Genomic DNA, 23555 nt, shown 5'->3' with positions numbered 1-23555 from the left:
AACAAAAAAAAAAAAAAAACAAAAATCCGAGTGGAGGATCCCCGAAATCAGGATTTTAAAAAGATTCTCAGGTGATTCTAATGTGCAGCCAAGGTTGAGAACCACTGCTCAAACATATCAAAGCTTCTCACATCTACCTAAAATTCTACCCTTTATTCAATCATTCAAAGAATATATTCCTATTCTATTCCATTGGTAGATGTCTCTTCTTGTGCCAGGACCAGGCAGTTTTGAGAACAGTAGCTTTGTAATACAGCTTGATATTTGGTATTGAGATCCCTTCTACTTTGTTCTTCTTTCTCAGGATTGCTGCAGCTATTCGGGGTCTTTTTTTATTCCAGAAGAATTTTTGGAGAGTTTGTTCTAGGTCTGTGAAATATCCCACTGGTATTTTAATGGGGAGTGCACTGAATCATAGATTGCTTTGGGTAGTATGGACATTTTAATGATGTTGATTCTACCAATCCATGAACACAGTATGTTCTTCCATCTGTTTATGTCTTCCTCTATCTCTTTTTTCAGTGTCCTGTAGTTTTCCGAGTACAGGTCTCTTACCTCCTTAGTTAAGTTTATTCCTAAATTTTTTTGGTGCAATGGTAAATGTGATTGTTTTTTAATCTCTCTTTCTGTAAGTTCACTATTGGTGTACAAAATGCCATAGATTTCTGGGCATTAATTTTGTATCCGGCTACATTGCCGAATTCATTTATTAAGTCTAATAATTTTTTGATGGAGTCTTTAGGGTTTTCTATGTACAGTATCATGTCCTCTGCAAATCGAATAATGAAAGTTTTACGTCTTCTTTTCCTATTTGGACACCTTTTATTTCTTCTTCTTGTCTAATTGCTATCCTGGGGCAATGGAAACTAAAGAGAAATTAAACAAATGGGACTACATCAAAATAAAAAGCTTCTGCACAGCAAAGAGAAACCATCAACAAAACAACAAGAAAGCCCACTGCATGGGAGAACATATTTGCCAATGTTATCTCCAATAAGGGTTTAATCTCCAACATTTACAGGGAACTCATACAATTTAACAAGAGGAAGATAAACAACCCAATCAAAAAATGGGCAACGGACTTAAATAGATACTTTTCAAAAGAGGACATATAGAAGACCAAGAGACATATGAAAACATGCTCAAAGTCACTAATCATCTGAGAGACACAAATCAAAACAACAATGAGGTACCATTTCACACCTGTCAGAATGACTATCATCAACAAATCAACAATTGACAAGTGCTGGCAAGTATTCGGAGAAAAATGAACCCTCCTTCACTGCTGGTGGGAATGCAGACTGGTGCAGGCACTGTGGAGAACAGTATGGAGTTTCCTCAAAAAACTAAAAATGGAACTCCCATTTGACCCAGTGATCCCACTTCCAAGAATATATTCCAAGAAACTAGAAACACCAATAAGAAAGGATCTATGCACCTCTATGTTCATAACAGCACAATTTACAATAGCTAAGATTTAGAAACAGCCTAAGTGCCCATCAGCAGATGAGTGGATTAAAAAACTGTGGTACATTTACACAATGGAATACTACACTGCTTTAAAAAGGAAGGAACTCCTACTATCTGCAACAGCATGTATGGACCTGGCGAGCATTATGCTAAGCGAAATAAGTCAGTTGGAGAAAGATAAATATCACATGATCTCATTTGTGGCATATAATGAACAACATAAACTGATGGAAAAAACAGATCCAGAGACAGAGAAGCATCGATCAGACCGTCAAACCTCAGAGGGAAGGCAAAGGAGGGTGGGGGGAAGGGGGAGAGATCAACCAAAGGACTTGTATGCATGCATATAAGCATAACCAATAGACACAGACACTAGGGGGGTGAGGGCATGAGCGGGGGATTGGGGAGTGGGGGGCAAAGGGGGGATAAGAACACATATGTAATACCTTAATTAATAAAGAAAATTTTTAAAAAGAATATATTCCTGAGAAAATGTCACTAACACTTAAAAATGCAATCTCCTTACACTTCACCTGGGCCAGGTAATATTTATTACCCCCAATAAAAAATAATTTTTCCACTCTCCATTTAACAAGAAAAGCCAAAGGAACTATAAATACGTAACTAGTATTTCTTCCCACAATATAATTTTAATTTCTGTGTTCCTGTAAATGGGAAAATAATTAATTAAAAGTGGTATGGACATGTGGTCTAAACTAGGCCAATAAAGCAGAGGGAAAAACTTTCAAACTGCAACAAAAGGAAATATTTTTGCTTCCCTTGCTGGAACTAAAGGACGTGTGCACTCCAGCGCTGAACAGCAGCCACCCTGCAATCCTGACGGAAACCAGTATGAAGACAAATGGACAGACAGATAAACCAAGCTGATAGCTGTTCATTCAGTGTTTGGAGACCAAGCCCTAGAACCTCCCCTATCTCTGGAATTTCTGTTATGGGAGAAAATAAACTTCATTCTGAAATAAGGTAGATTATTTGGGGATTTCTGTCATTCAAAGTTAAAATCACCATAATTTTATGTATTTTTAAATAGTCTCTCAAAAATTAGTACCAATGTGGAAGCTATTTGAAACTAGAAAATCTCTTCAGATTTTATAAACAAAGTACAATTTTAGAAGTAATGGAAGCTTTCTTAAATTCATTTAAGAGTTCAGTCACAGAAATACAAATGACCAGTTAATAGGGAAATAAATAATGCGTACAGGCCAGTTTTACTAGATTGCCTAACACTGTTTACAATACATTTCTCAATAAAGAAAAATTGAATTATAACCCAAGGGTGGCTTAATTTGTACAAATTTTGAATAATGTCACATATATTTCCAAAACAGATGCTTAGAGACTCTACAAGGACACTTGGCTCAATCAGAAGCCAGATTAAAGTTCCATCTGGAGCCTAATGGCTCTATGGTTCCATTACAATTACCCGAGTCACCAGAGTCATCCTTAATGGTTGTACATCACAGCATCTCTCTTATAGGTATATATCTTTGCCCCCAACACTAGAAAATCAGGTCATAAAAATAATTTTGTATGCACACACATACATTTCCTAGGTATCCAAATGCTGCTGTACTTTTTCAATGACACGGAACTTTCCCTATATGATTGTTCACTAATTATTCATCAGCATTTTCTGGTTTTGGACACAGTTATTGGGATATTGTGTCATCACCTTTGCTGGGCAAGAAAAGGTCAGAGTTCACCTCCCCCTTTAATTAACCTCCAGAGTAACTCAGATACCTAGAATAATCTCTTTCATGTTTCTCTTTTTCAGATCCTATCATAGGCATCATTTTTTATGAAATCAGAAAAACTGGGTGAGGCTATTTCATCTTCTAATCCTTGTATAGAGTTGTCACAGAGACACAGAATTTGAGATCAGGGAGGTACTAGAAAGTATCCAAAAATCAGCATCTAGACCAATGGACTCAAAGTATGTTCTATGGTCCACTGCCTGAATATGCACTGTTTATTTAAAACATTTTATAGCAATAGAGTAACAAGCTTGTATTTTGTCTTTTGGGTTTTTTCCTCTAGCCCAGGCTAGGAGTCCAAATTAGCAGGCTGAATTCTACCAGAAATATGTTTGTTGACCTAACAAGTTTTGTTTTATTTTTATTTGAATGTCTTTAGACAGGACCCAGGCCCTCTGATTTGCTAAAGTGGCAAGGTATTTGCATCTGGTATCTGGTCAGCCCTAGAAGGCATCTGAGTGTCCAATTCACTAGATCAGTGTTTCACAAACTATAATACCCCATTGTCAGGTAATGAAAGCATTTTAGTAAGTTGGTAGAGCAGGTTTTTTTAATAGTCTGATATGACATACAAAATAGAACAGGTAGTGTGTGTGTACACACAAGAACATATCTGTATATGAGTATGTATAATATGTAAGTTCTGAGTTATTTAAATTTTATTTCCTACCGTGGTTCATGGACAAAATAACTGAATGAGCACTTTATAGATGCAGAAGCTGAGACTCAAGGTCACAATCAGCTGGCAGCAGGTCAGTGCTCTTTTCTTTATATTTCTGATTGTCAGTTTGTATGTACATCAATGTCTGCAAAGCCAAAAAACAGAAAATGCAGAATATATGCCCAAAAACTAACAGTTAAAAATCCTAAATTGATTAAAAACATTAATTTTAAAAAAATTTAATACTAAAAATGAAAACCTTTGTGTAAAAAAAGACATGTTTGATTTTATTTTAAATGGCTATATGTAGCCCCAAAATAAAATGAAACAAAGAACAAAGCAATACTTCTACTCAGTAGTTTAAAAAATATATACAAAATTGAAATATGGAAAAAAAAATACTGCCAACATGCCAGAAAAGGGTCACTTTTTACTATATTTAGTATTCAAATAAATATGAGAAAAACCCCTGAACAGGCAAGTGATATTAAGAAGAAAATTGTAAAATGAATACAAATGTTCAGTAGTATTAAAAAATTACATTAAAACAAGATACTACTTACCACTTTTCACCTATAAAATTAGCAAAGATGTTTTCTTTTCAAGTATTAAAGCCTGTGGTTGATGTGAAAATAAACAAGATTCTCAAAAATTTCTGGTGGGAGTGAAACTTGTAAATTTTAGCAATAAGTATCAGAAGCCTTAACAATGTGATTACCCTTTTATCCAGTAATTTCCACTTCCAGAATTTATCCTTTAGAAATAATGAGAAATAAATACGAACTTTATCAAAAGTATTTTGGATGCAGTATTACATATAATCGTGAAAAATTCTACTGACCCCAACTGTCACCAGTGGGAACTGGTTAAATAAAACAGAATGTTATGCAACTATTAAAAGAGATTATGTAGATTTATATTTCCTGCCCATTACTGTTAAGAGAAAAACAATTAATAGATGTCTACGATCCTATTTTTATATAAAACAAATTTAAACACATTTAATGCCTTCGTGCTAATAAAGAATAGCTTAATATTTTTAGAATAAACTGGCAAGTTGCATTTTTACATAGAATTTTCTAACAACCATATTCTTTAAGTCATAAATAAGTGAAATTGTCACACACACACAAAAAGAAAAAAGAAAGAAGCAATGGAGGAAGTGGGGGGAGGAAAGGAAAGGAGTGAAAGTGGCAGATAAACAGTCAGGCTAACAGGCAGGCAATCAGAGCTAAATGTAAAATAACCCCACTACAAAGGTAAGCTATCTAGAGCCACTGGTCTTTTGAAATGACTCCAAACCTAACAATAACTAAAAATAATAAAAGTTATTTGGCAGGGAAACAGCAGTCCCTGATCACCCAACAGTAGTATATAAAGCAAGCATTAGCACAGACATCATCTCTATCATATGTGCACTCTGAAAGTGAAGGTATGATAATAAGAGGCCTGCCTTTTTACCCAGGAACTAAGTAGAAACCCTAGAGTATCAGCCCCACCCCGCAAGCTTCTACAGCAGAAGTTGAGCTCAACTGCAAGTAGCAACAGAAATGGCTAGCTGCAGATTCTGTCCCATAGAGGAACCTGCAATGCAGACAAGGAAGATGAAATATACTTCTCTTGGGAGGGCAAGGAAGCTGGGGTAGTGGGTCTAGCTCTACTCCTGAAAGAACCATTATGCTACCGCTCGAACATGCAGATTAGTCTTCAGCAGTCTGGCATGCCAACTGCAGTATATAATCATCTGCTAAGTATTTCAGTCCCATGTGCCATACATCTTTCTTCACATGTACATAATGCAGAAAAAAAAATGTTTTACATGCTATTCCATTTTTAAGAGATCAAACAATTTAAAGGTTAGAATGTAAAACTTCAACTGCCCTTAACACTCATATACTTAAAATATTTAATTTTCTAAGTATATTTATTTTCTTTATTACAAGACATATGTGATTCAGGAAGTCCCTAACTGTGCAACACGACCAAAGACATTTCCCTGAACACTCAGATGAACGGTTTTCATTTGCTGAGACATACTAACCAAAATTTCAAAGAAGTATTATCTTCAAAAAAGAGTAATCTCTAAGAAGGGCTATTAAATAGGTGTTTCAAATAGTCCAGTCACACAGTTCTTTTCTCCTAACACTGCCCATAATCTGTAATACGGAGCAGAGTGGAAGCATGTGAGTGTAAAATCCGAATCATGGAATACTTGTTTGGAAGGCATGCTACATGGAAGTTTTAGGGTAGTATATGAGTTTGGGCACCCTGGGCAGTTTTTCTCAGTGGTTAGAGCATCCAAAGGGTTGCGGACCAAAGGGTCACAGGTTCAATTCCCAGTCAAGAGCACATACCTGCCTGGGTTGCAGGTTTGATCCCTGGCCACAAGGTCAGCGGCATGCGGGAGGCAACCAATCAATGTGTCTCTCTCATATCGATGTTTCTCTCCCCTCCCCCCCCCCTTCCCTCCCTTCCACTCTGTCTAAAAATCAGTGGGGGAAAATATCCTCAGGTAAGGATTAAAAAAGAGTGCTGGCAACCTAAAGATGTATGAGTAATAGACTCGGGGACATCTTTCTATTGGGAGGATTCCTCTGTTTACTGTTAAGAATTATAAAAAGCCTCAAATACAAATTATTTCAAATTTTTTCCAAGGATTAGTCCTGCACACCACCTCTCAAAAACAAAAACAAAACAAAAAAAATTCCATTACTTTCCCCCCACTGCCACTTTACTCATTGTGGCTGTGCCCCAATCATCCATATACTGGACTAACAAATTAATTTAAAAAATAAGTCAATAAGGCATTTATGATAAATAGAAAATATAACCAATATTTTAAAAATTACTTATGTGATAAAAATCAATTCTAAATATTAACCAATCAACTCAGGACAAACTTACAATATAATCCACTATTCCTAATTTACAAGTGTTATTTCAAAACATTTCATTCAACAAATGTTTAGTAATCAATAATATAAAAACAAAAGAAAACCTTGCACAGTATTCCAGATTCTACCCTGTATTACTCATGTGACATTAAGAAAACAATACATTAAGTTTCCTTCAAAATAAGGGGAGAAAATGATTTTTAGAGATACCAAATATAATATATAACAAAATATGTATACTTCTCTTACAGGTAGGCTAAATACCAAGCACGCTTTTTAACAAAGTGACACTATTCATCTGCATGGGTAAAGTTAAATTTTACATGATAATGATAGATACTGATGTACTGGTACAAATTCTTATTACTTCTTTTCTACTACGGGAAAAATTAAGAGATAGAAAGGGAAGGAGGAAGGGAGGGAGAAAGGGATAGGTATTTGCACTTCAGCTTTCTTCTCCTTATCTACCACTCCAAGCAAAGTAAACACACTGAAGAACAATAAAAAACAATGCAAAGGCCAAAGTTAAAATATATAACACTATCACCATGCCAATTAGGGCTCTTGATTATAAACAACAGACACATTCTGGATAATCTAAGTCAACTGCGATTTATTGGCTGTGTACTGAGTAGCTCAAAAAAATGAAACAAGACTGGAGAATCACGCTTGTACAGGAACCAAGGAAGTCAAATCACAAAGTCCTGCCTCCACAGCATAGAATGAAGTTTACAAGGTATGTTACTGCATCAAGAGTGACAGGGCAGGAAGGAGCATCTCATCGGCAGCTCTTAAGGTAGATCTTGTGCCCGTGATTGCTCCAGGTGCCAAGGTGCAGCTCTCAGGCTGGGACCTCATGCCAACCTTTAGGATATTTTAGTCATGAGAGCTGAGGGGCAGAGTTCTACCTAAGCTAGAAAAAAGATTAGGTAAGACGCCAGGCAGCTGAAACTATACATGTCCTCTACTAAGATCAAGTTTTGATAGTGGACAGACCTGAAGTGCCTTTACTTTGACTCAGTGTCTTGCTCATATCTATAAAAGTTCAAATTTAAAGTTCATAAAAATTAGTTCAAATCTCTTTAACATTATTGAATTTACAATTTATAGTCTATTCCCAAGGCAAAATTTACTCTTTCTAAAGTGGTTCCATCAACCAATACTAGACTGAGTAATTTAGATGGGGTCTAGCAAGTTTCTTAATACACTATAAGTATTGCCTCTTGCTTTATATTCCATCCGTCTGCTAATTTGGTTTCTTGCTTGCCTTTTTTGCTGCAGCTGTGCACCGGGTTAACTGTTTCAATGGTTTTCCTACAATAACCCACAAATTTTTTCCTGATCAGTGTGCTGTATGATTGGTTCTTTGTTCCTAAGATAATTATTTTACATTTGTCTACACTGAACTGCATTTGCCATCTGCTGGCCCAATCACCTAAACAATCCAAATCTTTTTGAATCTGATTGCATTGTTCCTCATTATTTCCTCTAGCTCCAATTTTAGGATCATCTGCAAACTCTGATATCTTTTCTTTAAAGCTTGGACACATTTTATTTTAATATAGAAGGATTTTTTTTAAGTGACCCTTTAGACACACCAGCTGAAATCTTCTTCCAACTTGAAAAGTTTCCATAAAGCTACCTTCTAATTACATCGTCAAAGTGCTGCTAGAAACAAAACTACTAGAACCCATTCTATTTCATCTTTCCTTACATTGCCATGTTTTACAAGTATTATGTCTTCTAAGTTCTCTCCAAAGCATAAATATTTTTAAGGAAACAAACATTCTGTTTTCTAATATGTACATTAAAGGTAAATTTTATGGTAATAAAATTCCTAAAGTACATGTGGCAAGTTATGAACAACTTCCACACATAATACATTTAATTTACTTATTCAAATATATTTGAAAGAAGAGAAAGTCTAAAGACCTAATCTCCTCAGGCATTATAACTTACCTTTTAACTAAATTATACCATACTAGATCCACCATACCTAAAAATATTTTTACTTCATATTTCACATACTCCATTTAATTTTAAACCTCCCAATAATCAGTATTTCTTTTGCAGATTTCTAATACTGTAATATTGTATTTAGATACTTATTTAGCAAAATTCACCCTTCAAATTAGATTTACTTGGTATATCTGAACATAGTAAACCCTCATTAATTATGATATTAAGTACAGCTTAAATCTAGGAAGAAAGATTAGCGCCATAAACTTCAGTGATTTCTTTGTATAATTACATTTCCAAAAAAGCCCTATTGGAATAACCCATTAAAATGATAAAAACTGCATTCATATATTTGCTGCCATTTTGCTATTTCAAGTGGTGGGTACAAGAGACAAATTGAATTTAAAATCTACTTGTATTCACTCATTCAATAGTCGGTGAATGTTATAAGAATATAAAGTTAAATATCAGATAGTTTTTGCCCTCAGAGAAGTTTTGGGTAAGAAAGAAGTAGCTATAAGGTATAGTCACATGGAAGTTAGTTAGGAAGAAGGAGAATTTACTTCTAGCTACTAAGCAAAAAGCTCTATGAAGGGGATGCATTTGAACTTTATTTAAATATTTTAATGTCTTTTAAAAACAAATCTACTAAACTATGAATAATATCATAGAAAAGATAACTATATAATGCTAAGCAGTCAGAGTGGGGAAAAAAAGGCCTCAAAATAGAAAGAGGTTTGCTGGTCATTTCTGTGTGGTGGAATTACATGTGTTTTATATTTTTCAATTTTTCTGTAATGAACATATATTGGTCTTATTATAAAAAGCCATAGTAAAATATTTTTATATTAATATTTTAGAGCCATACTTTGACCAATAATTGAACATTATTAAATGAAATGCTCTAAATCAAAACACTCCAATAACAGAAACGTACAACAACAAAATTAAGTCAGTAACAAGTACTTATATGTTAAGTAATACAAAAAAAAGGATCTAAAGGACTCACTAAATAATTCATAATTTATTGAGCCCCCCTCTTTTTTTTAAAGAACTACTGGTTTGGGGTGAAATATCTTTCCTTATAAGGTAGGCTTTGAAAATATATTAAGAAAAATTATTTTGTAATAGTGAATTTGCTACTAACAATTATTAGGTTAGGTCTTTAATCTAGGTTTGTAGAAGGACTCTCTAACAACTGACTAATCTGAAATGTTTTTCAAACACTTATAAAATGATACTGAAGTTATATCCAGGGATATTTCATTTATATTTTAAGTGACATAAAAGCATTCAATAAAATAATAATGAACAACTACTGACTTTTATTTCAAACAGTTCCCATTCACTAAAACTTTGGGTAGTATGCTATATAAATAAAGGCTTTGACTAACTGTGTTAAAATCCATTAAAAGTCACAAAATTCCATTGCAAGTCACAAAATTCCATGTATTATTTAATTCTACATGTAATCTGATGAAGGTATTTCAATGAGAAATTGTACATATCTTAACTTCCCACATGATTCTTATCAAGAAAAAGAAATGTGTAGGAATAGGGAAAGGAGGAAATAAAAGGATTTGTTACCAGAGGTACAACAGTAAGAGAGAGTTCCAATAAACATTTACTTATTTTGCTACTTGCTTATCTTTTTAAATCCTAATCTAATTTTTTAATTCTTTGATTTTATGCTCTACACTGGACTGTATTTAAATTAGTAGCATCCCATGGTAACTTGAAAACAAAGCTCAACTAAAACTCACCTGAGATGTATAATGAACTATATAAGATTAATGAATAGTAATGTTTCATCTAGTCTGTTAATCTCCCTAAGGATGAAATTTTACTGCTATTATCTTATTAATACTGTTTCACAGACTCTTACTAGTTTTCAATTGTATAAAGTTAGAAGAAAAACCTCAAAACAAATTCTACTAAAGGCAATACAGTACGCAAAGGTCAAAACTGGCATTCCCAGGCCACATCCAGTAGGCAAACAATTCATCCTGAATCAATTGCCAAGATTTTAAATTTAAACATTCTACATAAAAAGTCTAGATTTTTAACTTCTTTCAAAAAAAAATCAATAGATCTAGAGACTCTGGGCCCACTTCTAGAAAAGCTCTCTATTTGCGTGGATTTCGCACTAGACCATTTCCTCCACACTTTCTATTGCTTACCTAGCAACAGACTATCAGGACTAGGGTTTGTGACCCCTAGAGAGAGTACAGAGGCAGTCAGATCTTGACTAGGATCCCAGCTCCTCCACCTCCAAGCTGGTTTAATTGCTTTAAGCTTCAATTTCTTCATCATAACAAAGAAATTATGCAAAGGTTAAAGTAAAATAATATTTATAATGACAAACACAAAATTAAATGGTCAATAAATTTTAGTTATTATTACACTATTTGGATTGAAGTTCCTAAGCCTAGTTAATTCAGATTTATCATAAACACTTCCCTCCTTTATAGACTCTAAAGAAAAATGAAATCACTATGGCCTTACCACTTTGTCAAATATGGATAAGAACAGTAAGTACCTTATAGAGCTATTGTATTAAAATGAGTTAATATATGTAAAATGCTTAGAATAGTACATGGCACATACCAAGCTATAAAAGAAGAGTTTGTTATTACTAATAGTAGTAGTGGTAGTTGTTCCCAGAGAGTGGGGACACATGAGCTTAATACATGTTTATGAGGAGAAATAAGTTAGTGAGTAAAATTGTGACTGAATGAATAGGAGACAGTTATCAAGATTATTTCTTTGTCTATAGTCTTAAGAGTCCTCTCAAATCTCCCGTATTTTTATGTTAAAGCTGAAAGCTTCAGTGAAAACAAGTTATTCTGATGTATAAACAAGCAATGTTCTGGGCTTCAACATAAATAATTGTTAAACTCTGATGGAAACAAAAGAGCTGGCCATAATCCCAAGCATGAAGCATGCACATTATATGATGTTCATAATTTATTTCTGAAGGAGTTTTAGAGCGGCCCTATTTCATGACCAGTCTAGATCCAGACCAGTCTAGGCTAAGCTTTCTTTCTAGTTCTTTGATGCCTCCAGGGATCTCAGCAGCTAAGTTTAGGACCAATGCAAACAGGGACTGACCTCACTGCCTTTCAGGACTGTAAGTTTCAAAGCCTCAGCCACTGAAAACAAAGAATGATGAAAAAAGTTTGGTCAAACAGCAGCAGTGATTCTCTATTAAGTGGTAGCATTTCAAGGAAATGATCCGATCTTTAGCATACTAATCATCTCAGTCCACGTAGTTTTTAATTAGTCTGGGAATAATAAAGAAGCTCAATTTTTCAAGTATTTAATTCAACAAAAGAAAAGGCAGTCTCCCTGCCTTGTCACAGAAATCCTTTCACTCAAAGCAATGAGAAAAGGCAACAAAACTGACTTAAAAAGAGTAATTTCCTTTCTAACCTAAATAAACTTTACACAAACTTGCCTCTGATAATCGACTAAACAAGCTGCACCACCAGCATCAAGGGAGGGTGTGCGGATATCTAGCAGGTGCTGCAGTTTATCACAAAACCGTCTAAAATAATTGGAAGTGACAAGCAGCACTACCACAAATGATTTATTAGTCTTTCACTCAGCTTTTCAGCTTCCTCGGGGCCAGAATAAATAATTTACCAACTCTGTATCTTCCAATCATTAATTCTTCCCTATGCATCCAAACTACATTTAACACTGAAAGGGTTCAGTGGAATAAAACACACAATAGGAATATTTTTTCCAAATATAGAATTATCTGACCATATGAAAAGGCACATTTGTCAATCAAGATGTATGATCCAGATGTAAAAGAATTAAGGGCTCAAAGTCAGCAACTGAAGTTGGTTTTGAGGGGAAAAAATCAAATGGAGAGGAAAGAGAGGCTAGCAAAAGCTCTCAGATCTGAGGGAAGGTTCCAGTGCCTCTGCCAACAGCCGACCTAAGGGGCAACCTAAGCACACTGCCTGAGAGAGACCAGAAACCTCGCACGTCACCATCTAATAGTCAATTCACTGACTAAACTGACAGTCTCCCTAAAACTTCCCTTTAAGTTATAAAAAAATACACAGTGGTCCCTCAAAAACAAAGTAGGAACTTTAAAAGATGAACAGATAAGAATTTTGTTCATGTAAAATAGACTGGATACAAGACAATATGAGGCATCTTCTTTAAAATATTTTAGTAGCTATTTCATAGGGTTTATGAGACAAAAACATATTCCTGGGAATTAAAAAAAACGGATGTTAAAATCTTCCAAAAAAAATTGACAATGATGTTAAAAGGTATGTCTATTAATTATGTAGAGAAAACACAGAGAAAGCAACAACAACAAAAAATCACATACTAAATCCATTTTTGACGTAAGCTAGTCTTGTCTCATTAAATCAGCATCTATGATTAAAACAGAGATCATTTTTGGTACATAATGTATGGCATTATTAGAAGAGTATCTGTTTATAACACACCATAAACATTTTTCAGCTTTCTGAAACTACTGATACAAAGGAAATGATCCAGACCTACCAATTTCTTTAATCTTTTTTTTTTAGAAGAAATACTTCCAAGAGTATTTCAAGAAAGGGCTAATGACATTAATACTCTAATATTTGGCATTCTGTGAGGCAGCTTCAAGCTGTCAGCCACACTGTCAAAGAATTTCGTATATTGACAGCTTTCTCTTCAATGGTTTGAAAGTGCATTACAATCAAAATTTTAAGTGTATATGTGTAAGTATACTTTTAAATGTATGACTTCTTCCAGTATATTAAATACATTAAAATAAAAGAAGCCTGACTAATGAAAATTATAAGACAAATTTGAACCTCAAAAATGCAATTCCAATTATAAAATTTTCAAATAAGCTCTAAAAACTTCCAAACTATTCACAAATAAAAGTATCATTCTCAATATTAAATATTTCACTGTTATTAACAGAAAAAGTTATGTAACTGCCTAGGCACAAAATCATATTGTTCATATTAAGCAAAACCTTCTTATATATGCACAGACCCTGTGCACCTGCTGTTACAGAAAATGAAACCCCCAAATACCATAGGTTCGAGCCTCCCACAGACTAATATAAAACAAAAATGTAAAAACTAGAAAATATAACAAAAGACATATTTTTCAAACAAATACCAAAGAATATATTTTTGGAATTGTGGGGTTTTTTTATTACGGGGTGAGACAGAGGATAGGAAGAATTTTTTTTTTAAAGAGCAGCATGGCAAAGTTGTCCGCAGGCTTCTTTGTGATTGGGTTTTAAGGACAGAGGAACTTCAGCAAGGAAAGCGAAAGCAATGCACAGCTCTAGTGGCACCAAATTGCCTGAGGATGCTGCCTAATGCTAGAACCTGGACACAACACTGTAAGAGTTGAGAGCAGTTGTCTCATGTGCTGAAAACACTGAGCCCAGCAGAGCCACATGAATATCTGTGGAAGAAATCTGTGCAAAGTATCCTGACCCTTAAATGTCCATCCAAAGAGAAACAGATACACACACTATGGTACTATCATGAAATATGAGAGAACAATTAAAAGTAATAAACCAGATGTAAAAACAGAAGGAACAGCTCAGAAACAATGTTGGGTAAAAAGAATAAAAAAGCAAACTGCAGAGTGACTAATAAAATATTAGTAAGAACAGTCACTGTTAATAAACACATGAATATAGTAAATATAAAAACATGGACATGAAGGATATAAACTACTTTCAGGATGGCAGTTATCTCCTAGAAAGAAAGGACTTTAAAACATTATATATATTTATAGGTAGGTAGGTAGAGCAAATGTTAACATACTAATTCTGCACGGTAAATACAAGGTCACCTGTTCTATTTAGCCTCTGTATTTTTGTGACTATTTGGATTATTTCTTAAATATTTTAAATCTAAGACATGATGTAAATAATTGTTTTCTGAAAAAAATTTTAAGATTTGACCATATCCTTACCTGAAACAAGAGGGTCTACCTTCTTAAAAATCAATGGTTTGGCTAGTCTCCATATTCCAAAAAGTTTTAAATCCAATCTAAGAAATTAAAAATTCCACCCTCTTTTCACAAATGATTTGACTTAGTAATAATTTCAAATCAAGTCCTCAAGAGAATCCATGATTTTATTTCAAAACTAGAGGCCCAGTGCACGGATTCGTGCACCGGTGGGGTCCCTCAGCCTGGCCTGTGCCCTCTCGCAATCCGGGACCCCTTGGGGGATGTCAGACTGCCGGTTTCAGCCCAATCCCCGCAGATCAGGTCAAAACCGGCAGTCCGACATCCCCCGAGGGATGTAGCAGTGTGTGAAGCGGTAGGCGGCCGGGGAGGAGCCTGATCCAGGCCAGGTGCCACATCGCTCCCGCTCATCGTGGCCCCCCTGCACCTGCCTCCTCCAGCACTGCCATGAAGGCAGGAGAGGCTCACGCTGCCACAGCTGCGCGCGCCAGCCATGAGCCCAGCTTCTGGCTGAGCTGCACTCCCGCTGTGGGAGCGCACTGACCACCAGGGGGCATCTCCTGCGTTGAGCATCTGCCCCCTGGTGGTCAGTGCACATCATAGCAACCGGTCAACAGGTCGATTAGGCTTCTATATTTATAGACTGAACTGGGGGATTCCACCATGTAGACCTCATATGAAGTTAAAAATCATTCTTAGCAAGGGCTTTTAAATAGCAGGTTCTACCATTTCTTGTTAAAACAAACAGGCTTGAGACTGACTCCCATTTGTTGGCTCTAAGAACTTCTCTGGAGGAATCAGTCACTTCATTAGTTAAATATGTTCTTTTTCATTTTCTTTGTTTATGTGAGGCATTAACCTTGTTTGTTTAAAAAAAAGAGAGAAATTCCTTTAGACATATCTAATGAAACTTTAAAAAAATGCAGTACCACAATTACAAACTTTTTTATCTTTCATTAAAATTTTCTGTTCAGGCCCTAACAGGTTTGGCTCAATGGATAGAGCGTCAGCTTGCGGACTCAAGGGTCCCAGGTTCAATTCCGGTCAAGGGCATGTACCTTGGTTGCAGGCACATACCCAGTAGGAAGTGTGCAGGAGGCAGCTGACTGATATTTCTCTCTCATCGATGTTTCTAACTCTTTATCCCTCACCCTCCCTCTCTGTAAAAAAAATCAATAAAATACATAGTTTTCTTTAAAAAAGAGCAAAAGAAAAAAAATTTCTGTTCAGTTTAGTCCTTTTTTATAGACCTTTGGAAATCTGACAAGTAATCTATAGCTAAATAAAAATAAGGTGCCTCCCATTTACGATCACATTTGTACACTGAAAGAAAAGTTTAATATACTTTTGGTCACCATGAAGAAAATATCAAAGATACTGTTAATTTTCATAAAAACTGATATTCTCTCAAAGCACAACCATCTGATTTAAAGAATTACTGGCTTGTTATCTTAAACAAGAAATCATATTCAACTTATATTGATGTTTTCTATCTGAAGCATGTCATGCAATATTGTAATTTATCTCATAAATCTACTAAAGTGTGATCAAACCCTATCAACTCTGATTGGCATAAATCTGAAACAATGAAGCAATCACATCTGTTAAACAGTTCTAGCTTGGCTAAACATTTAAAAAGTTTATACAATAGCACAATTAAATTTTTTCTCCATAAGACCTTTCTGCACTTGATTTCTCATTTTCATAACTTTTTTTTGCCTGTACTGAGTTCAGTATATCATAATATGTAAAGTGGGATAATACAAAATGAAAGATAAGAAGGTAGAGGAAGTGTGGAAGATGAAGTGATAGAGATGGTGTAGGTGTGAACTGAGTACACTCCAAAAAATATTTTAATGGAACTCCAAAGTTCTCAAGATAAGGGAAAATAAGTCAATTTGAATGAAAAATACAGTAGGTCTAATTTTATCCTGTAACTACTCCTGAAAATATATGTCAAATTTAAATAAAAATATATTGGCATAAAACAATGAATTCAAATTATGATTTATGAAGCAAAAGATTACTGTCCAGCAAAACATCATCACCTACTTTTTTGGTGCAAAATCTCAAATTTTTGAAACTTCAATGATTTTATAAAAATACTATAATGGTGTGTATAGAATTAATATGCGAAAAATTCAATTTCCAAAAAGTAATTCTATGTAATTTTAAGAATTTAAGCAAACTCAAGCATAAAAATAGCTAGTTCCTAACGATACTGAGTCTGTGGGTTAAAATGAGTGGTCAATATTAAAGATAAAATTAGAATACTATTATGTAACTTTCCCAAGTTATTGATCATTATTGCTTTATACACATTATGTCTAAAATATAACTTAAGAATATGTAAACATTCTACTAGATTGCTAAAATATCTAAATTACTATTAGCCCCATCAAGAGAGAATAATTAAGGGATAAGAGCAACAGTTCAAAATGTTTGTCAATGATTAAATTAGTTACCAATTTCAAAGTATATTACTCAAAAAAAATGGACTGGTTATTTTTAGTTTTCAAGTTTTAAGTGAAAAAATATGCCCACTCTATTTGGGTACTTAGAAACAAAATAAAATCCCATCTTTCAACTCCAGTATTATGCATACTTCATATACAGTTACTTCTTATATATCTACAAAATCAAAAGACTTATTGCAAGAAGCATGCAATAATGGGGAAAACAACAGAAAAAAAGCATTTCAAAAACAGAAATGCTTTCAGCAGTTATACAAAAAACTAACTTGCCAATTTTATCCTCTTCCAAACATCCTTACTTTGGTCTATATTTCTCAGTATTGTGTGCTGAGAATGACTTATAAGGGATCTGATAATCACTTTGTAACATGTATTTTGTCTTTTTTTAATTAAAAAAATTTAATGTTGACATTATTCCCTTTCCCCCATAAGTTTTTTTAATAAAAACTTTTCCTATATATGATCTCTTCAATATTCCAACTTTTACCTACCAAATTAAAAATAGGATCTGGTCAATAGATTATATATGTGCAGGCATGCCATGTTTAAATAATTTCATTAGTGTGATTTCATTTTCTGGGTTTTTTTGGTGGTGGTACGTTATTTAGTATTTACTGTTGAGTGAACAATATCAATACCAAGGTGGTCAAAACTAAGACACTGCATTTAGACAGTATAGTACTCAGTATTATTAAACACTCTTATGTGTTATTATTATTTTGTAGTGCCCTACAAAATCCTTGCAGTATAAAAGTCCCTTTGTTATTGTGGAAACTCTAAATTTAATAAGCTACTATTTAATCAGTCCAGAATTCAAATACACATTCATGCCAAATATTGCAATCACATGGGAGATAGGAGGAAAGATATTTGAAACACTTCCATGGGAACAACCTTGGGTTGCTCTCTTAAAATATCAGTACAGGAACCCAAACTACTTCACATGCTATCCACAAAACAGATGAGGTATGAAAGAAATCTTGCGTTTAATGTGACCTTTGGCTGTACTTTTACTTGTCATAATTATAAAGGAGCTACTCTCAGAGCCAACACATAAGCTATGTTATTACTCTTACAACCATTTCATAAAGTGCTTCACACTATGACAAATTCCAGGCAGAATATATGGAAACTCTTATTTTTGTTACTAAGCATAATAGGTCTTTCTGAACAAAAACAGTTCTGATATTATACATATGAATAATGACTGCATGAGAATTTTTCTTTTTAATGTACATTCAAGTACAAATATGGCAGTGTGGTTACCTAGTTCAACTTAACAAATCCTCTATAATCTAAATGCAAATTAACTAGAAATTTAATAATCTAATTATGACTTTAATAATGTAATATGCCATGTTAGATAAATACATGTCAAGAGGGAATTAAAAACTACACACACACACACACAACCAAAAAGCCTTTAAGCAACTCTTTTCTAGATATTCTTATTTTCATACACAGAATTTCAATAAGGAGAAAGAATTGTTTTCAAAAATGTTTTGGCAAAACTGTCAACTTATCAATATATGCAACATGGTTTTTGAAAGGAAAATTAAAAAAAGACCACTAGTTGATCCAACATAAAATTATAAATTCTGATGGTATAGCAAATAGAATTATTTTTCAGTACAATGTCAAATATGCCATAAATTATAATATTTACAAAACAAAACAAGCACAAATAATCTGTGTGAGAGGAAGAAAAACTCTATAGAGTTATCTACTATACTATAACCAACTCTGCCATACTTAACTTTTTCTTCCCAATAGTAATACCTCTCTATTTTCATATTGAAAATAGGTTCCAAAAGCTATAAAACATCCTCTATCTATATAAAAGGCTAACATGCTAAGTGTCCCTCCCACCGTCCAACCGGTGGCTATAATGTGCACTGACCACCAGGGGGCAGACGCTCAATGCAGGAGCTGCCATGACGCACATTGCCATTTACAGAGAAATGGCAGTGCAGACTTGGCACTGACAAAGCAACACTCAGCTCCCCCCAAGTGGGACACAGGCCCCGCCACCACTCTAGAGCCGACACTGCCATGGGGCAAAATGCAGCTCATAGCCCAGCCCGCAAACAGTGGCTGTGGGCGCCGGGTAATGACGTCACGTTTTTGTTGACATTCTGAAGCCGAAATTGTCAACAGAATATGTCTGAAGACCAACTACTGCCACAACGTACCTCTGAAGTCAAAAGAAAGCAACATCATTGACAGAATATGTCTGAAAAATAGTCATCAACAAGTACTACCAATACTGGTTGGAACTGCCTTCATAGTGAAAATGAGGTAAATGAGGATGCAATTTTGTTTTGGTGGAATGACAGTTACATGTCAATTTTGCCTATCCCTAAATTTCTCCAAAGAAAAACCATCTGATGGAAAATTTACTCGATGTTGTAACAAAGGCAAAATTCATCCAAATGATAAAAATTTTCCAAATACCTGGCATGTTTTTAAAAAATAATGATAAATGAAGATTCTGACAGTAAAAATTTCATGGAAAATATTAGTTGTTATATCATGTTGTTATTGTTTATTTGTTAATCAATTTATATATTATTTTCATGTACATTTTACTAATTTTCTTTCATCTCTGACACTTCTATTATAGAAAAAGGGCGAATAGCGATATTAAAATATTTCTTCTAGTTAATTTCCTTTCAATGTGCAAGAATTTGTGCACCGGGCCACTAGTACTTTATAAAGGTCATAGCCACAAACTGCCTTGATTAGCTAAAAAAAACACATAAATAGTGGTCATAATTGGAGTTAGTTTTATCACTAAAGAAAACATTTGCATAGATAGAGCATGTGATTTAAGACTGCACTTAAACCTATATACATAAAAGCCCAGTGACCGTTACAGCAGAACAACCGGACAACCAGAACAACCAGTCGCTATGATGTGCACTGACCACCAGAGGGCAGACGCTCAACGTAGGAGCTGCCCCCTGGTGGTCAGTGTGCTCCCACAGTGGGAGCACTGCTCAGCCAGAAGCTGGGCTCATGCGCGCAGCAGTGGTGGCAAGAGCCTCTCCTGCCTCTATGGTAGTGCTAAGGAGCAGTGAGCCAAGCGATAAGGAGCAAGCAGGCAGGCAGTTAGGAGTGAGGGGTCAGACATCCCCTGAGGGGTCCCAGATTGTGAGAGGGTGCAGGCCAGGCTGACGGACCGCCCTCCCGCATGAATTCCGTGCATCGGGCCTTTATATATATTATATAAGACTATTAGGAATTATCCAATAGAAATTTGAGATATTACTAGGGTGACCACAGGTGCCAATTTTGCTAAGAAGATCCCAGTTTATACCTATTATCCTGTCATATTAGAGTACACCCTTTCACTCTCAAAACTGTCCTAGATTGGATGGTAAATTACATGTTCATCCTAGCTATTACAGTATTTCATGTTACCTAAATCATGGGTTTGAAGGATTTTCTAATGTAACATTAATTATTTACTTGAAAACTCTAACTTAAAACTTTGAGTGATTCACATTCATTCAGATGCAGTTACCACCTATGGCATTCATACAATATCACCCGAACGAACTCTGTTGCTGTCCAACTCCTAACTAATCTGTTTTCTGATATCCTTTGTGTGTTTCAGACCCAGGATGGAGGCTTCCCTTTATCAGCAGATAGCAAGATCCTTTTCCCTTAGCCTCACACCAAATTCATGATTTTCCTTACTCTCTGAGGCTCCCCAAAATCTTTTAAATAATTACATTTAAGTGTTTAAAATTATAATTGGTTACTTTCTTGTCCTTGTGCACATATTTAAACACTTAACTGTGTATTAACACTATATTTAGAGTTAATTTAATAGTTTGTGATCGTTTCTATAAAAGCTTAGGCATCAGACACTGAATCATTCTTTTTAACAATACACATATATCTAACCCTGATAATACCATTATTTTTATAAGAAAATAAGATTTGACCTAACAGAACCCTGTAAATGACCATGGGCTTAAAAGTAAAATTGCTGATCTGAGTGTTAGACATCAATCAGGCAAACATATAATCTCCCTGCGGCACAAATTCTGCAGGATATAATTCTGGTCCACTACACAGGATTACAAGAAGAATCAAATCATAAAATTCAAGAAGCTCAAGTATTGCCTACTGTTTAGAAAAGATGACTAAGTGTTATGCGAAGTGAAAACAGTTAGCAAGTTAAGCTATCAGAGATAAATAAAAATAAAACACCTCTGGTGAAAAACTATCTTATACCAACTACATATACAAAACTGTCATGGTCTGAGAGAGACTCTTGAGAGTCAGACTAAATGAGTCCTGATCCCAGCACTATCACTTACTATCAGCTTGTGCAAGCATCACTAAATCTGTTTCCTCATGAGTAAAATGAAGATAATAACTGTATTTATCTTACTGTGAAGAGTAACAATCCAAAGATAGGAGTACTGTGCTTGCACATAATAAGTGCTTAATAAATGCTAGCTATTATTACAATGACCTCCATTAATGTCTCTTTCCAAAAATAAGTCCTAAAATTTTATTTGGATGTCAGGAGGAATTTCACATGTATGGGCATATGTGTGTGCACACATATGTGTATCTCCCAATGAGAGATCACTGAGATGACACAGGCAATAGTCCACAAATACTTGTTAATAGTGTGGGCTCGGTATATGATCATGACAACTAATATAGATCTTATTCAACACTGGAGAAGGAATATTTTTTCTTCTAAAAAAGTCCACACTGGCATACTGAAGCAGCTTTTAAAATAAAATTCCATATATAACAGTATTTGTGGTTGTTCATCTTCAGAACAGAAAAGTAACTGATATGTACAATTACACATATGTTTAAACCCATGTATGCAAATGAAACCGCTTCCTTTATGGCAAGTACATGAAGATACTAAAGCAATATTCTAATTAAACATTCATATATTCAATATTTCAAAATAAGAAATTTGGATATAAATATGCATAATTTACAATTCTACAATGCAACCTGTCTACAGAGGCCATTTTCACTATATTTCAACAGATCATCACAAGTAATGCACAATACTACTTCTCTTCGAAATGTTAAAAATTGTAAAGTACACAGTAATTCACTGTAAGCAAACACAAAAGGCCATGTTGTGCACATGACACTCTTTTACCCAAACAACTATTTTAACCTATTCATTAAACCCATTCTACAAGTGAGCCTGAATGACTACACTATCTTATGAAATAGAGTCAGAAGATAGAAGATATACCTTATTTGGTTAAAAATAGAAACTTTACATAAAAGAACTGCTACCTAAAGTCCAGGAAACTATAGTTTGCATTTATAAAGACCCTTGTCCATTTTAGTTTATTAAAATCAAGTAGCATGAAACTTTCCATAAGAGAGATGATATGAAATAAATATGTCACTATGACTGATATAATATCTATATAAACATCATGCTGTTTTTCAAATACACATTTAATGGGGATTTAAAAAACAAAGGCAACATCAGTCAAATTTATATCTCAAGGATCCAAATCTAAGTTGGACTTCATTTCTCTGAACTTTCCTAAAATATTCCAGTTGTAAAATAGATTTGCCACTAAAATAAAATAACTAGGACTCCATTATTTATTCTAAAGCAAGTAAGAAATACAGCCTGTCCTCTAGAAACACAAAGGGTAATGTGGACTGTGGTTTAGATGTTCAATTGGTTGAGAGACGATAGGCTATATTATTAATTTGTAAGTGACTCTAGAATGAGTATGCATGCACATACACATATGAACATTATATCACTGATAACCCTAAACAGGTAAATTTGAAGCTAAGCAAAGCATAACTAAAAGTTTACCTCTACCATATTATTTTTTTTAATCCATGGGCATTGCAATGAATATACTTTTGCCTTGGAGCTAGTACTTTAATTTTAAAGAACCACAAAGAAAAAAATCAAAACTAGTCAGTAACAATGCAGCGTCTAAAAGCAATAAACTCAAAATTAAGTTATAAATAATTTAAAGCATGTCATGAAGATGTATTAATAATTCATCAGATAAATAATTTACTAAATAATCAAATAAATAAATAATGAAATACATAAATAAATCAGCAAATAAATAATTCTGCAAAATAACCTAAACAATAAGTCACCAAAACAAATCACAAACCTACAAAACTATGATTTTCTGTATTCTGATAGTTTTAAATAAGCAAATGTACACAAACTAGATCAACCCTTATTAGAATTAGAAGTATGTTTCAATGCTATTGGTAAAATCCTCATCTCAATACATAAGAACATATTTTCAATTTTTAAAAGACTGCATAGGATTGCTTCTTATAAATTATTAACATAATTATAATATATTCTCTTCTATATTTT

General features: G+C 34.3%; 1 protein-coding gene across 5 annotated transcripts in view; it reads right to left on the bottom strand.

Annotated features, from left to right (window-relative positions):
• Positions 1-23555, bottom strand: part of TBC1D5 (TBC1 domain family member 5) — a 417125-nt gene that overhangs the window by 358818 nt on the left and 34752 nt on the right. The window contains exon 1 of one of the 5 annotated variants that reach the window (XM_023749462.1): positions 3916-4051. The exons of the other annotated variants lie outside the window; for them this stretch is intronic. The gene's annotated coding sequence lies outside the window, so the exon portion shown is untranslated. Of the gene's footprint in view, positions 1-3915; positions 4052-23555 lie in introns of those variants that run through there. 5 annotated transcript variants of the gene reach the window in all.

This window comes from Myotis lucifugus, unplaced genomic scaffold, assembly GCF_000147115.1.
Source record: "Myotis lucifugus unplaced genomic scaffold, Myoluc2.0 scaffold_8, whole genome shotgun sequence".
NCBI lineage: Eukaryota > Metazoa > Chordata > Mammalia > Chiroptera > Vespertilionidae > Myotis > Myotis lucifugus.
The sequence above is the reverse complement of the archived record's forward strand: the minus strand, read 5'-3'. Positions and strand labels throughout refer to the sequence as shown.